The 16,926-nt window shown below is 46.7% G+C and overlaps 1 long non-coding RNA gene across 1 annotated transcript; it reads right to left on the bottom strand.

The window, feature by feature from the left end:
- Positions 1-11,583: 11,583 nt before the first annotated feature.
- Positions 11,584-12,620, bottom strand: LOC140581495 (uncharacterized). Its single transcript, XR_011984576.1, has 3 exons — positions 12,214-12,620; positions 11,924-11,988; positions 11,584-11,694 (listed from the first exon to the last, which is right to left on the bottom strand). It is a non-coding gene; the product is annotated as an uncharacterized lncRNA (long non-coding RNA).
- Between the last annotated feature and the right edge of the window lie 4,306 nt (positions 12,621-16,926).

Here is a 16,926-nt window from a genome sequence, read left to right as displayed (position 1 = left end):
AAAAAGCATTTGCCAAATCAATACAGGTAAACCATTTCTGTTGTGGGGTCAAATTAGTCAAGGCAACATATGGGTTTGGGACTGGAACAGTGGGGGTCAGCAGAAGGTTATTTATAGTACGCAGGTCATGGGCCATACGATACTTCCCTGTCCCAGCTTTTTCCACCGGGAGGATAGGGGTGTTCCACGGAGACGTGGAAGGTTCCAACACCCCAGCCTGTAAGAGGCCGTCTATTGTCTCGGCTAGTCCTTCTTCTGCTGCCTGCTTATGTGGATACTGTCTAATCCAGAGTGGGCCTTCCCCTGGCTGAAGTTGAAACTGCACTGGTGCACAAGATATGACACCCACATCTGTAAGGCTAGTGGACCACAGAGAGTCTGGTAAAGATGCCAGAAGGGCCGCCGCCTTCGGGTGGTCCATCTTTTCACGGCCGTGTTCTCTGGCTATCTGCTCATGCTGCAGGAGAGCTGTATCCTGTGCTGTGACCTGTATGCAATAAGTACTGCAGGAGGGCGAGAAGGAGATCTGTGGGATCTGGGTCTGTATCCAGTCCTCAGTTTCTCTGGCCCGTTTAACCATCGGGCCTAAATCTTTGGCCTGATGTTTGGGATGGAGGGCCAGAGAAATGTGTGGGACAGCTTCCTGTCCCATCATGAACCAGGGCAGCTGTTTTGGGGTTAGCATGGTGGCTGAGGCTACCCCTTCGGGTCCCACATAAATGTTTTCAGAGGCAACTTGCCACTGTTGGCCTTCCAGTTGCTCAGTAAACAGTTCATCATACCATTCAGTACTTGCCCTATCATAGAAAAGGGTCACATGGGGAGGGTCAGGTGGGGGTACATAGGGCTCTAGGAGCGAGATCCAGGGCCGCCACGCAGAGTAGGCCGCCAGGATGCCAGTCAGGCTGGGCTCCAGTAGGCCCCAATAGATGTCTGCCAGGGCCTGACTCTGGATGGGCTGTACCAGCCATTGTCCCGCCCCCGTGGTCCGGGGGTCACAGCGCAGGCGAGTGCCTCCCAGCAGAGTAACCACCAGTCCATCTGCACTGCACAAAATAGAGGCCCCCAGCTTCACCAGCATGTCCCTTCCTAGAAGATTCACTGGAACTGAAGAAGACACAAGAAAAGGGTGGAGGAAGGTCTGTTTCCCCACCACAACTTTCACCGATTTCGTCACTGGCAGTCTCTGTTCTTTCCCCAAAAAGCCCACAACGGTCACTGTTGAGGTAGACAGGTGATGTTGTTCAGGGACCACATTAAGAGTGGAATATGTGGCTCCTGTATCTACCAGGAACGGCAGTTCTTTATCCATGACCATAAGGGAGAGCATGGGGTCTGCCTCCCCTGCCTCCTGGGCCGCTCGTGGGCACCATCACTGTGGGGAGGGGTACCAGTCCCACTCCCCCCCGTCCATCACCGGGTACTGTCCTGCCGTGGGAACCGCTTGGGGGTTGGGTGCCATCACCTGTGTGTTGGGTGTCAGTACCTGGACTCTAGGAGGGCCCCCTCTGCCGCGTACACTGGCCGGGAGGGGTACTGGGCAATCCTTTACCCAGTGGTCTTCTGCCCCGCACCTGAAACAGACACCTGACGGCGGTCCCCTTTGCGGGCCGCCCCTTCCCCAGCCCCGGCCTCTGTATCCCCGACCCCAACCACCCCGGCCCCTTCCCCACTGTTGGCCCCACCCTCTCCGTTGGTAGGTGGGGGGCCCATTCCATGGGCCAGGTGGTTGAGGGGGGGGTCCCTCTGGGGACACCCCTGCCACCATCTGCTTCCCCTTGTCTTTCTTTTTGGACTCAACATCCTTTTTTCTCGCTTCGCCCAACTGCAGCTTCAGCAGCTGCGACTGTAACTGCTTAAGGTCACTTTCCTCCTTTTCGACTTCCTCTTTTTCTCTCTGCAAATGGTGTATCACGTGCCGGTCCCACATGTGACACTCTGCACCTAATAGATCTGGGCTATCTAATATAGCTCCCTTCACTGCCTCTGGGACTCCTTCCAAGACTGCCCGCCTGAACCACTCCCGCTGCACCCCTGCCTGACCTGGATGACAGCCAGTGCAACGGGTCCAATCCTCTTTACATTTATTCAAATATTCTCTGGGGTGGAGCTTAGGATCCCATGTAAACTTTGGGATCACTGCTCCGCTCGGGGCGGGGAATATCTCTCGCATGGCGTCACCCAAGTCCATGATCACCCCTGTCAGACGCACACTATCTGCAAACTTGGTAACCTCTGCTCTGGCCTCTAGATCCTGTAAAGCATGCTTAGTCATACATCGGGCTGCCACTGCCCGGAAGTCCCCCAGGGCCAACGTCAGACCCTGAGTGAGTTGATCCAACTTGTCTAACCACTGTCCTCCCCCCTCTGCCGGGGGAGGCAGCTTATCTGCCAAAGCCTGCACATCCCCTATAGAGAAAGGTTTGTATCTTTCCCTACCGCCTCCTGCTCCTCGCAACAAAGGTGCGATTATCTTTGTCCCTTTGGAGCGCAAGCTGTATACATTTCCGGACGGCCCTGGCGCTCCCTCTATATATTCTGAACTAAGTCCTTCTGTGTCCCTTTGCTGCTCATCCTCACAGTCCTCGAACAGTGGGTCCCCCTCCATCTCCTCACACGTCCCCACTAGTTGCCCCACCACCTCTACTTGCTTTCGCTTCCGACCGCTGAACCTTAGCCCACTTCCTGGGGTGGCGGGTTTAAACATGCCATTCTCCCCGAAATCCTCTGCTTGCTCCCGCACTACTCAGTTACGGAACGCTGGCTGGTCTGCTGCCCCTGCAGAATCCTGTCGTTCTGACCCCCCTGTTTTCTCTTGAGTATAGGACTCAGTCTCAGCGTCTGAGCCCCCTTCTGACTCCTGCTTCCCTTTTTCAGACTGCGCACAGGCTGAGACTTCCTGAGTCCCCTGTGTGCGAATGTGAAGGGTTCCCCCTGTGACATTAATCATGGGGCACATATGGGCTAGGGGCGCCGTTGGGTACACCCTCTGGCCTGTATATGCCGGAGGAAGATCTGCACTTCCTATCTGTGTTCTGTTTGCACGAGAGGGTGACTTACACTCCTCGGTTTTCTCTCTGTGGAGGTGTTCTGTCCCCTGCCATAATAGCGCCAACCTCGACCACTCTCTCCTTTCGCCTTCATACATTTCTACCTCTTTCTTCAACTTCCCCTTTTTCAGCAGACTAGCGCTCGCCCTCTTACGTGACGCTTTGTCCCTGAGACTAGCCTGCTCTCTCTCCTTTTTCCACAATAGTACTCCTAATGAGCACTTGTCCTCCGCTCGACATCCAGCACTCCGAATCGCCTCACACATACGCTGCCATGCCTCTATGACGTCCTTCTCCCTACTTTTCTCCTTGGTTGCCCCCTCCACTGCTTCTCTCACCACCTGAATCTGCCTCAACATGGGCTTCCACACTGTATTTTTAGGGGGTGCCCATCCCCCGTCATCTAACTCTCGATCAAATTCGTGATCCATTCTAGTTAGACCAGCTATGTTAATTTTATTTTATTCCTATTATTTAGTATTAATATTTATTATTGTATATTACTTCTTTGCTCCTTTTTCTCCCTTCTACTTATTTATATTATATTATTTATTTTTATCCTTTATTTAGTTCTTTATTTTTATAATAAAGTTTTATTTATCTACCTATAGTATTATTATTATTATTATTATTATTTATTTTTATTTTCTGTATTGTTTCTTCTAGGAGCGTTTTCGCCTCTGGGCGTGGATTCACCCAACCACACTTAGTACACCTTTTTATTGTAGTAGAATGTCCTACTAGTGAACACCACCAATACATAAAAAGTCGTTGTACGAACAATATCTGTGCTTCAGACGCAGCTTACTGCCGTGTCTCCCCCTGAATAGGGCGCGCCTCGCAAGCTCAATCCCAGCCAAACCAGCCCGCTCCCAGCTGAGACCCCCCCCCCCGATCCCCAGCAATGCCAACTTGGAAGGGGGTGTTCTGTACGCACAACCGAGAGGACCCAGGTGGGGGTCAGCTTGTCGGTCGCACTACCGGTCTGACTCGGCCAGGGTCGGCAAAATAGCCTTCAGGTGTCACCCACCCCAGTGAGAGTCCAAGCCAGGGCCGTTCTTAGAACTGACTCTGGACGAGGTCTTCCTCAAAGGTTGTAATGACCTCCCGAGGTACCCACCGGCTCTGCCCTTTTTGAGTCAGTGGGTGCGGCCGGGCTGGCCCGCTTTTGGGTCTTCAATTGCTGAGAACTCCCCTTCGGTTCTGACACACTGTGAGATCGCAAGGAGCGACAGTGGAGTTACGGGCAAGTCCAACCAACAGAGAGCGAGCGATAAGCCCCCCCAAGGCAGGAAGAGCCCACAACACAGCTTACGCACACAATTCAGTACAACTGCACCCAAACTGGTGCTTTAATTCACCTTTTTTTAGGGAGGGAGACCCTTATTTCGTAGAGAGGGAGACCTTTTTTTTAATTTTTTTTTTTTTATTATCTCCTCTTTTGTATTCTCTACTGCGGGGTTTCTTCACCTCCGCTCTGATACCACCGCGGGGGCCTCGTGCCCTCCGCTCCTGTAAATCCTATTTTACGGCAGGGTCCCGTGCCCTCCGTTCCTTAAAAACCTATTTTACGGCAGGGTCCCATGCCCTCCGTTCCTTAAAACCTATTTTACACCCACCCTAGGTACATACACTCCTTTAGCCCAATGGATACATAATTCATAGATACAGTACATCAATACCTTGGGCGCCACTCTGATACCCGCAACCTCCTCTCTGTGCTAATTTGCAGACGGGCCGCTGGACACTTCAGACTGCTTAATTTGAAATATCCAATATGCAGATTTCGGCATAACAGGCTCTGCTTACCTCTTACAGTCGGCGCCTCGCAGTTTTCGGTGTCCAGGTAGGCTGCGTCACCTTAGCTGAATCTTGGGAATCTCCTGCTCATCCCGGACGAGCCCCCAAATTGTTGGAGTCAGAACTCCGCCGGGTCCGTTGATGAGAAGAGATTCACAGCACAGTCGAGGAGTGGTTGCAAGTCACCAGTTTATTCTCTGACAGATTGCGCAATCTGGGAGCAAACATCCGACATACATTCAGCATGTACAAGAAGATGCTCGAACCATAGGTGTCGGCTCTAGGTCTTTATAGGCCTTTTGGGGTGTGGCCCCCCCTTCTCTGTACTTTTCCACCTACGTGACCACCACAGACCCCGACCTTTGCTCTAGTTAGTAAGTGTGCCTGTCCCCCGAAAAGAGTAAAAATAAGTGCCAGCTACATGATCGGTTCCTGTTCTCTTGCTGCCGGGAACAATGCCCTCCTGACCGGCTCGGTTCCTGTTCTTTTGCTGTCGGGAATTATTAGTTGCATTAATAAATGATTAACCCCTCAATCTGTTTAGAACGAGGTCATCTTGACCTGTTTTAAGCTATGTTCTCCTTTTCCTCTATTCATTGTATGTTCTTTATAATTCTATTGAATCCCACAGGCCTGAGGCCTTTTTTCCACTTTCGAGGTAGTCTGACATGCCTTGACATTTTAAAATATTTCACCTATCTAAAAAACATTTATCCCAAAGTGATACATTTGCTTTTATTCAGCACAAACTCAGCACCAATAATCTGAGACCTCTTAGAATGTTATTATTCTATTTTTTGTTAAAATCAACTTTAAACATATACTTTTCAAAAACCTATTTTCAGACATGCTGAGAAATTGTAAAAAATCACATTATAGACATTTCTAGGTAAGACTTTTGAGCTCTGAAGCTTATAGACACAGGGGTTGGCTACACATAGGTGAAAGTGACATTCTGAAATTTTATGTAGTTTGATTACTAAAGTGTTAGAACTTTGGAGTGACACTCTTTTTCTCAAAGTCAGTGGTCTTCACAATGAATATTGATGAGATAGGTGTCCTCACACCTGTAGTAGTTTGCATACTGTCAATGGCCCATCAGTCTGGAATGTCACTGCACCCCACACCCATCACTTTGGAAAGGCAGTTTGAAACGCAAGAAAAGTAGCAACAATAAAATCCCTTTCACAGTTTATTGATAGATGGAATGAAAAATGAAAAACTGTGACTATATAAATATAGAAAGTGATAAATATGATGCAGTGACTATTATTGACGCTCTGGGGACGAGGGCATCATCGACCGCGTATCTTTCTCGTGTATTTCAGTTTATATCTCGCTGAAATCATTATGTAGAATCATGAAAAAAACACTGACTAAATCCGTTATCTGTCTTCTTTTCAAAACTTCCATTGTCAGAAGTATTAACGTTTTTAAAATTAGGTTAAATAGGCAAAAAAGCAAATCGTTTCATCTTTCTTTGTTTTACTTGCGTCGGGAGCGTGTAGGACCGCTCTCAGCGGAAGATCGCTATTCACGTTCTAAATACGCTGCGTTTGAATTGGCGACCACGTGATTGCAGGCACACAGGCTTAGCCCACTGAGCTATGAACACAGGTATAAGCTTCGCTGCTGAAAGTGGCAACACTGGCGCAAAGCTTCAGCGGCAGAGACGTATCCGTGTGCTATATTGTAGCCGATCAGTGTAAACACTACCCAGACATGTGCTCTTGTTTATTTCGGTCACAATGGGCGTATTCACATATTTCTTCACCCAATACTAACTGTCGGATTATCATGTTATTATCATGCGAATAGCGCGATTTGCAAGTGGGTGGGCGATCAGAGCCGCTTCGAGACGCAGACGCTTAAGTCAGTCACTCTTGTTCTTTCAATTCGTATCACGAAGCTGTAAAAATATATTTAGTTTCTACCCATATATATTTGAAAAGTAGACCGTCCAAGGTTTCTGAGAGTATTTTTAAAATATGTATATGACAAAAACTCGCGGAGTTATTTAAACGGTTTTGCGAAATTTCTGTCAGATCCCGCCGGTGGGATCGCCGGTCCCAAGGGGTTAAGGGGACTTATTTGAAATAGCGTGCGCTCCGTTTGTTGCTACCATTTTGAAATGAGGTGTCTTATGAATCATTATTCTTTGTTTAATGCATGGTTTCATGTAAACATCGGTGACGGTTTATGACTACATCATATGTCTAATAGCCTGGGAGCGGATGATTCTACCCCATGTTTATTAACTTGTGAACGGATGACCAGTCTATCTCAAAGCCAGTGGCCTGTTTGATTCTACCCCCATGTTTCCTCCGGCAGGTGCGAACTTCCGTGCATGTCCGCTGTGATATGCTTAGCAGACACGTTTGATGTTTTTAGCCCTTAAAAATAATATTCCCATGGCATTATTCTAACATAGTATGTTGCTAAATATACCGCTCACCAGTTCCTACAGCTATTAAATGTATTTAAATAAAATCGGGGCATCTTGTTTAAAATAAAACTAACAAAATACAAGTAAATACATCTTTTGTAAGTTATGATGTTTTATTCATTTGATTAACTAAACGTAGATGACTAGCTAAATGTCGCTAAACAACCCGAGGTGTGGTGTTAGAGATCGACTTATATTTAAATTAGAAATATGTTATTTTATACTATTTACAAATAAGTCAGATTAACAAATAGAGTTAATGCGCATTCTGTCAGGATTGCGTTGTGTTTTCACAATTAAGGGCCATGGCTAGCCTCAGGCTAACAATTTCCGCCGATCGCCAATTGAACGTGTGTCGGCGCGAGCACGCCCCCTTCCCCCCACCATTGTTCATTTGACGCGCAAGTTTTGAACTGGCCGGCAGCATGCCGGGTTCGCTCCATTGCGGGATAATGGTCGCCTTGCTACACTGACGGAACCCAGAGCCGATATCGATGGATCTTCGCGTTTGAGGAAAATGCTTTTTCTCTTTTACATTGAAATAAATTGTTAAACTGATTATGGCTTTTCTTGTTTTTAAAAACTTGTGCTAAAATGTTTGTGCTTGTTTCGCATTTGCTCTTTTGTGCTTGTTTCGCTTGGGTATGTGTCTAGTTTAAAAGTTAAAGTTTGGGAATTGTGTCATTTGCTTGAAATACTCAGTATTCTTTAAATGATTTAAAAGGTTAAAATTTTGGGTTTTGTGTCGTTTGTGCCTCCTGCTTATCTTAAACAGTAACAACAATGGCTGAGATGGAGGCAGAAACGAGTATGGCTATCAGCGATGATTTAGTGGCAAAAAAAGGTACAAATGTGATCTCCGTTGTTTGGAAATGGTTTGGCTTTAGACAAAATGATACAGAACATAAGACTGTTATATGTAAACTTTGTAAGAGAGAAGTAGGAACGAAGAGCGGCAACACCTCGAACCTCTTCAATCATTTGAAAACAAAACACATTATGAAGTACGAAGAATGTATTAAACTTCGCGAGAACTCTGCTCAAAACGCAACGAAACACATCCCTGCCGCAAAACAAATCACGCTGGTGGCAACATTCTCTCGTTGCATACTGTATGAAAAAACAAGCCCCAAATGGAAGGAAATAACATCTGCAGTAACATACCACATTGCAAAAGATATGGTCCCTGTTGCCACTGTCGAAAAACAGATTTCAGAAACTACTGAGAACGATTGATCCCAAATATGTAATTCCCAGTCGGAAAAACTTTGCCGAAGAAGCGCTGCCCAAATTATACAACGAGGTAAAGGAGAAAATTCTGAATCAGCTTCAGAACGTTCGCCACTTCTCCACCACATCCGATCTGTGGACTAGTCGTACCATGCAACCATACATGAGCCTAACTGTTCATTTTATTGAAAACTGGGAGATAAGGAGCGTTTGTCTTCAGACAGGATTTGCACCAGATGACCATACTGGAGAAACGATTGCGCTGGGGCTCAAAGATGTGCTAAAATCGTGGAAATTAGACGACACGCGACAAGTTTGCATTACCACAGATAACGCTGCAAATGTGATTAAAGCCGTTGATCTGAACAAATGGAAGAGACTGCAATGCTTTGGTCACCGGCTGAATCTGGCGATTGGTATGGCGTGTGTGTGCGTGCTAGTAATGTGTCTGTCACAAACTAAATGTTCTTTGAGCCGGCTCTTTTTAATGAACGGCGGGAGCCGGTTCCCGTTTTTTGGAACCGATGTCTGTGTAGTGTTTGTAGTGAAACACTAAGTGCAAACATTTAATGAAGGGTAAAAACACTGCTAAATTTGGTTGAATTATAAAAGGCTGGACTGGGAAAATGAAGAGGCGTTTGGGAGCCGAAAGAGACGATTCTTAGTGAGCTGGGCAAAATGATCCGGCTCACTAAAAAGAGCCAAAATGCCCATCACTAGTGCGTGGGGGTATGAGAAATGTTTGAAAATAAATAACGTAATAAATATAAGAAATTTGTGATAATAAATGTAAAGTATGTGTGTGCACGTATGAGAAATATGTTAAATTAAATAATAAATATGCTAAGAAATAGTAAATAAACGTAAATAAGTGTGTATGAGAAATAGTATTAAATAATTAATAATAACGTAAATAATTAATAAGACTGTAATTTGTGTTTGGTTTTAGAGAGAAGCATGAGAGATCCCCGCATTGAACGGGCAATTGGTGTATTCAAAAGAATTGTTGCATGTTTTTCCTTCAGCTGGAAAAAAAGAAGGGATTTGACCGCAACACAGAAAGAACTTAATCTGCCTTCCCATCAGCTCATAACAGAATCCCCTACAAGATGGGGGTCAAGGGCAGCAATGATACAGAGAGTGTTGGAACAAGAGAGGGCCATCACCCAAGTTCTCTCATCTGACAAGAAAACCAGACATCTGGCACTTACCTGGCAGGACATAGATGTACTAGAGTCAACTGATAAAGCTATTCGACCCCTCCTGGAATTTACAGATGCACTCTCAGCTCAGTCCTATGTTACAGACTCCTATGTTAAGCCAGTGCTACACCTTTTTCAAACCAGCATCTTGGCTCACCAGCCTGAAGACACAGAGCTCACTATGTCAATTAAGACCAAAATTCTTGATTATCTGAGAGAGAAATTTGATGACTCTGCCACCCAGCAACTACTAGACATTGCTTCTTTTTTGGATCCACGTTTCAAAAGATCATACATTCCTGAGGAAAAGTATGAAGAGGTCAAACACAGAGTTGTGTCTGAAGTGGAGACCCTTCAACATGATGAGACCAGTGCCCAGCCTGAATTAGCTGGGGAACTTTCAGAAGCAGCTGAAGCATCACCACCAGCAGCCAAAAAGGAGAAGCGAAGCCTTGGTAGCTTCTTTAAGAGGCCAACATCTTTATCGACATTGTCTGACAGAGATAAAATTGAAGCTGAACTTTCAACCTACCTACTGTCACACCCCGCTCCGTCCGCTCCTAGTGTGTGCCACGCCCCCTCATTATCCACGTGTGCTTCCCCGATTGTGCCCAGCTGTTTCCTGTTTCTTTTGCCTTGTTCTGTGTATATGAGTCCGCGTCTCCCCATGTATGCCAGATCCGGCATTGTATTGTCCGTAGATGTCCGTCTTTCTTTAATAAACCCACGTTACACCGAAGTCCTGGCTGCGATTCGCCTGCTTTCCGGCTCGCCCGATCCCGAACGTGACACCTACAAGCAGCTGAAATTGACACTGAGACAAACCCACTTGCATGGTGGAAAGACCGTGAGCCAATCTTTCTAACTCTGTCGTCTTGCAAAAAAATATCTCTGCATACAGGCCACTAGTTTACCCTCAGAAAGGGCATTTAGCACAGGTGGCAACATAGTGAACTGCCACAGGGCAGCTTTAAAGCCAGAGGCAGTTGACAGACTTGTCTTTCTTGCACAAAATTTGTGAAATTGTTTTTCCTGAATGCATGTTCTTGCCACGCTTTATTTGTTTACAAAACATAGCTTAAAAAGAGCATATTGAAACATTATTATTATTTTTTTTAGGCAAACCTAGTAAAGTAGATAAAGCATCTACTCCTATGTCACCTAATATTCAGACAATTGGCTTTCTTGCGTAAATGTTTAGATGTGTTTCTTGCATTAATGAGTATATGCCTATGATGTAAAGTTGTAAGTTTGCAATTACATGTAAATAACAATATAAATGTGTGGCTTCTTTTTTAAAGTAATAATAGATAGGAAAAAAAATATCGTTGCATATCGTATATTGACTTTTGGTCCAAAAAAATCGCAATTTGAATTTTGAGCCATATCGCCCAGCCCTACCCGGAAGTAACAAATGGTACACAGAAGAAGAAAATGTAAAGTGATATAAAGTTGCCCAATTCAAAGACAATTTGCTAGTTTGCCATAAGTTTCTCAGTTGTTTTGGTCTGCAACACAGTTAGCCAAGCATAAAAAAGCTCAATACTAACAAGCTGATAAGAGCTATAATTGTACATCACCACCTATGGTAGTGAAGTTGACATACTTTAAACAATAAAAACAATTGCCCTCTTGTGGTTGTATACTGGGTCAAGTACAGTATTCCAATTAAATGGCCTAACTGAGCTATAACCGTAGAGACTTAACTGTGCATGTAAACACTGACTGTGCTTGTTTGACCCTGAAACATTTTATTGTTAATTTGTTGATCCATAAATCCTGGTGCTGAGCAATACAATGGAGACTAATGTCATAAATTAGATGAGGCAGAGATCATACACACCCTCGCTCACACACAAATGAATAAATACCTTTTAGCACTGAACATATCTCAGTTGCTGCGCAACTGGCCTTTCCACCCTTTCCTTTAAAACTGAACTGGGCCATGACGGAATTGCTCAACAATCTGCAAAGTAAATATTTTATTAGTAAATGCTTACTAATAATTAATCTAATAATAGATTTATTGATAATTTAAAGAGAAAATAATTATTCATAATTCACCCCTCCCACACAAAAAATTCCAGGAATCGAACCCAGGACCTCACTGTGAGATGGCAGCACTAACCACTGCACCACCGTGGCCGCAACTAGCTACTATCAAAATAAACTGTTGCATCATTATACATGCATACCTGTTCATTGTTCTGTATGTAGTGTCCTTTGCTGTGTTTCCACCAACCTTTGCCAGTTGATTAATCTGAAACAAAAGGCACATTTTGACAAGGAACTGGACAAAAAACGTACTATACAATTCTAATCTACAAAATGTAAGCCCTTAAGGAGTAATAATGACCAGTATAACATTAACTGGAGCTACAGTTAACTGAAAGACACTGCATAAAAACTCTTTAATCTTTAGGTCTAATGCCAGAAATATTGTCTCTTGCTTAAAATTTTCAAATTCTGCAACTTCTAAACTCACCACATTTTTTTTGGCTGTGTCGTCGTTTTTGAAGTAGATCTTTTGGCTTCTAAACTTTTCCATGGTTTCTATGTTGTCAACATGAAAAACAATATCTACTGGAGCAATGCCATTTCCAAGCTCTCTGATTGAATTCCTTATATAGGTTAAAAGGAAAAGAATCTTCCTCTGGAATCCTTTGAAGAAAATAATAATATTCAAATTAGGATCATTTTTATTTCAATTTGACCCAACAGCTTGATCATCACTGCAGCGTCCTTTACTTGCCATTTACAAATGAAATCCTCTAAAATGCATAAGGACAACTAGGCTGTACCTAGAAGTTAAATGTAATACATAAACATAATACATGGAATAATATATCATTCATATATAGCTAAATATTTGAAAAAGGCAGAATACAGCAGGAAGAGAAGAGAGATGATCCGCTGTGGCGACCCACTAACAGGAGCAGCCAAAAAGAAGCAGCAGCAGCTACATCTTTACACAAACTGAAATATTACTCTGAAAACTTGTGGCTAGGGCTGGGCGATATCTTGATATTTAATAAATATGGATATATTTTTATATGAGATATAGGATGAGATCATGAGACGATATCGCGCACATCGATATAGTCTATGATGCCTTAAAATGGGACATCAGTTTGCCTTCCTCTTCTCCCCGCTTGTCTCTCACACAACATCCCCCTGCCCCACCTCTCCCCCGCTGTAAAGACAACTAACCCAAACCTCCACCCAATGAACAACATCCCCCTGCCCCACCTCTCTCCCGCTGTAAAGACAACTAACCCCAACCTCCACCCCACATACAACGTCACCCTGTGCCACCTCTCTTTCTGCTGTGAACACCCACTGCTTCCCTTGTAAGTCCTGCAGGCAGGGGCAAAAAAGTCATGAGGGAAGTTCTCAAAGAGCTGGTTGTTAAATACAAAAACACTCTCTTTTTTGGAGGTATTTACGTATACTGATATTTTTATACACATCATAGGATTTTGTAATGCCATTTATACTGCACTTTAAAATTAAAAAAGTCACTTCACCATCCTGTAAATAAAAAACATATTTCAATAAAAAATATGATTTTTTTCTGAACAAACGGCTTAATGCTTTTACAACTTACTGGCTGATGTCATTGGAAAACCACTAAAAGACTGGTTGACTGATTCAGAAGGACTCCTGGGGCTGGAAAGTATATGCACCTCACCTGCAAATGGCAGCATTTTTCTTTTCAGATTGACAAATTCAATTTTTCAATCAACATTTATAAAATCACAATTTAAATGCAAAAATGTCAGTATATATTTTACAATGCTGTGAAACAGACTGTAAATACATAGCAGTAAAAATAGATTAAAAACATGTTTCATGATTGCGTAAACGCCTGAAATGTTCCCTGATCTGTAATTCCTCCCTGGACAGGAATCAGGTGAAGGATCGTCTCCTACAAACAGTTGTAAAATACAATGCATAAAATATTACATCACTGGATGCAATCAACTACAAGCCGCCAAATACTTACATACGTTAACTCACCGTTTCCATGCTTTGCTTGAGGTGTCCTTGATCTTTGAGTTGAATAGATTAAAGAATCCACTTCTCTCCTCCTTGGATTGCCACCTTATCGTGGTGGAGGGGTTTGCGTGCCTCAGTGAACCTGGGGGCTATGTTGTCGGGGGCAATAGCTCCTGGTAGGGTCTCCCAAGGCAAAAAGGTCCCAGGGGAGGGGGCAGACAAAGAGCAATCCAAAAGAACCCTATGAAAAAGTTCAAGAACAAAGTCTCGTTTCCCTCGCCCGGACTAGGGTCACCGGGGCCCCACCCTGGAGCCAGGCCTGGGGGAGGGGCCTGTTGGCGAGCGCTTGGTGGCCGGGCCTTGGCCCGTGGGGCCTGGCCGGGCACAGCCTGAAAGAGGCACGCGGGACTGTCCCCAGGTGGGCCCACCACCCGCAAGGGGAATGTCAGGGGTTCGGTGCATTGTGGATCGGGTGGCGGCCAAGGGAGGTCCTGGCGGTCCGATCCCCGGCTGACAAAACTGGCTTTCGGGACATGGAATGTCACCTCTCTGGTGGGGAGAGCCTGAGCTTGTGCGTGAGGTTGAGAGGTATCGACTAGATATAGTCGGGCTCACCTCAACACATAGCTTGGGTTCTGGAACCAATCTCCTGGAGAGGGGCTGGACGCTCTTTTACTCTGGAGTTGCGGCGGGTGAGCGACGCCGGGCTGGGGTGGGGCTATTGGTGGCCCCACAGCTCGGTGCATTAACAACGGAGTTTACCCCGGTGAACGAGAGGGCTGTTTCCTTGCGCCTTCGGGTCGGGGATAGGTCTCTGACTGTCATCTGCGCTTATGCACCGAATGTCAGTTCGGAGTACCCGGCCTTCTTGGATTCCCTTAGCGGTATGCTAGTTGGCGTGCCGCGGGGGTATTCCATCGTTTTGCTGGGGGACTTCAACGCTCACGTGGGCAATGATAGTGTGACCTGGAAGGGGGTGATTGGGAGGAACGGCCTCCCTGATCTGAATCCGAGTGGTGTTCTGTTATTGGACTTCTGTGCAATGCATGGTTTGTCCATAACGAACACCATGTTCAAGCATAAGGGTGTCCATAAGTGGACATGGTACGAACATGCCCGGGGCTACAGGTCGATGATCGATTTTATAATCGTATCATCTGATCTGCGGCCTTCCGCCTTGGACACTCGGGTAAAGAGAGGGGCAGATCTGTCAACTGATCACCACCTGGTGATGAGTTGGCTCAGGTGGCGGGGGAGGAAGCCGGTCAGACCTGGTAGGCCCAAGCGCATAGTGAGGGTCTGCTGGGAACGTCAGGCAGAGGCTCCTTTAACTCGTGCCTCCGGCAGAATTCCGACTGCATGCCGGGGGAGGTCGGGGACATTGAGTCTGAATGGACACTGTTCCGGACCTCCATTGTGGAAGCAGCCGTACGGAGCTGTGGCTGCAGGGTGGTCGGTGCCAGTCGTGGTGGTAACCCCCGTACCCGATGGTGGACACCAGAGGTGAGGGGGGCCGTGAAGCTAAAGAAGGAGGCTTACCGGGAATTATTAGCCCGGGGGTCTCCGGAGGCAGCTGACGGGTACCGGCAGGCCAGGCGGAACGCAGCTCGGGCGGTCGCAGAAGCAAAACCCGGGCGTGGGAGGAGTTCGGTGAGGCCATGGAAAGTGACTTTCGGTCAGCCTCAAAAAGGTTCTGGCAAACCATCCGGAGTATCAGGAGGGGGAAGCAGCTCCTGGTTCCTACTATTTATATTGGGGGGGGTGCTGTTGACCTCACCTGGGGACATCATCCGGAGGTGGAAGGAATACTTTGAGGACCTCCTCAACCCTGCCTCAGATACATCTACGCACACTGCCTTTGAGACATCTGAGGGCACAGAGCCCAAGGGTGCTGGGGGGGCTTGCACATCTCTGAGGCTGAGGTGGCCAGGGTGGTTAAAGAGCTCCGTGGTGGCCGGGCCCCGGGGGTGGACGAGATCCACCCGGAGTACCTGAAGGCTCTGGATGTTGTGGGGCTGTCTTGGCTGACACGCCTTCTCAACAGTGTGTGGAGGTCAGGGACGGTGCCGCTGGATTGGCAGACCGGGGTGGTGGTCCCCTTATTTAAGAAAGGGGATTGGAGGGTGTGTTCCAACTACAGGGGGATCACACTTCTCAGCCTCCCTGGGAAAGTCTATTCCGGGGTACTGGAGATGAGGGTGAGATCGATGGTCGAATCTCGGATTCAGGAGGAACAATGCGGTTTTCGTCCTGGCCGTGGAACACTGGACCAGCTTTATACCCTTGCAAGGGTACTGGAGGGGGCCTGGGAGTTTGCATATCCAGTCTACATGTGTTTTGTGGATTTGGAAAAGGCTTACGACCGGGTGCTCTGTGGGGGGTGCTTCGGGAGTATGAGGTCCGGGGTCCACTATTGTGGGCGATTCGGTCCCTGTACGAACGGAGCAGAAGCTTGGTCCGCATTGCCGGTAATAAGTCGGACGTGTTCCCGGTGCGGGTTGGGCTCCGCCAGGGCTGCCCTTTGTCATCGGTCCTGTTTATAATATTTATGGACAGGATTTCTAGGCGCAGCCAGGGTGTTGAGGGTGTCCAGTTTGGTGGCCTCAGGATTGCCTTGCTGCTTTTTGCAGATGATGTCGTCCTGTTGGCTTCATCTGCTGGGGATCTGCAGCATGCACTGGGGCGGTTCGCAGCCGAGTGCAAAGCGGCAGGGATGAAGATTAGCACCTCCAAGTCCGAGACCATGGTTCTCAGCCGGAAACGGGTGGTTTGCCCTCTTCGGGTCGGGGAAGACGTACTGCCTCAAGTGGAGGAGTTTAAGTATCTCGGGGTCTTGTTCACGAGTGAGGGTAGGCGAGATCGGGAGCTGGATAGACGAATCGGCGCGGCGTCTACAGTTTTGCAGGCGCTTAACCGGTCCGTCGTGGCTAAGAAAGAACTGAGCCAAAAAGCAAAGCTCTCGATCTATTGGTCCATCTTTGTCCCTACCCTCACCTATGGTCAGGAGCTATGGGTAATGACCGAAAGAATGAGATCGCGAATACAGGCGGCCGAAATGAGGTTTCTCCACAGGGTGTCTGGGTTTTCCCTTAGGGATAGGGTGAGAAGTTCGGATATCCAGGAGGGCTGAACCGCTGCTTCTTCACGTCAAAAGGAGCCAGTTGAGGTGGTTTGGACATCTAGTGCGGATGCCTCCTGG

Source organism: Paramormyrops kingsleyae, chromosome 21 (assembly GCF_048594095.1).
Source record: "Paramormyrops kingsleyae isolate MSU_618 chromosome 21, PKINGS_0.4, whole genome shotgun sequence".
NCBI classification, from domain to species: Eukaryota; Metazoa; Chordata; class Actinopteri; order Osteoglossiformes; family Mormyridae; genus Paramormyrops; species Paramormyrops kingsleyae.
Note: the sequence above shows the minus strand (reverse complement) of the source record. Positions and strands in the feature narration are given on the sequence as shown.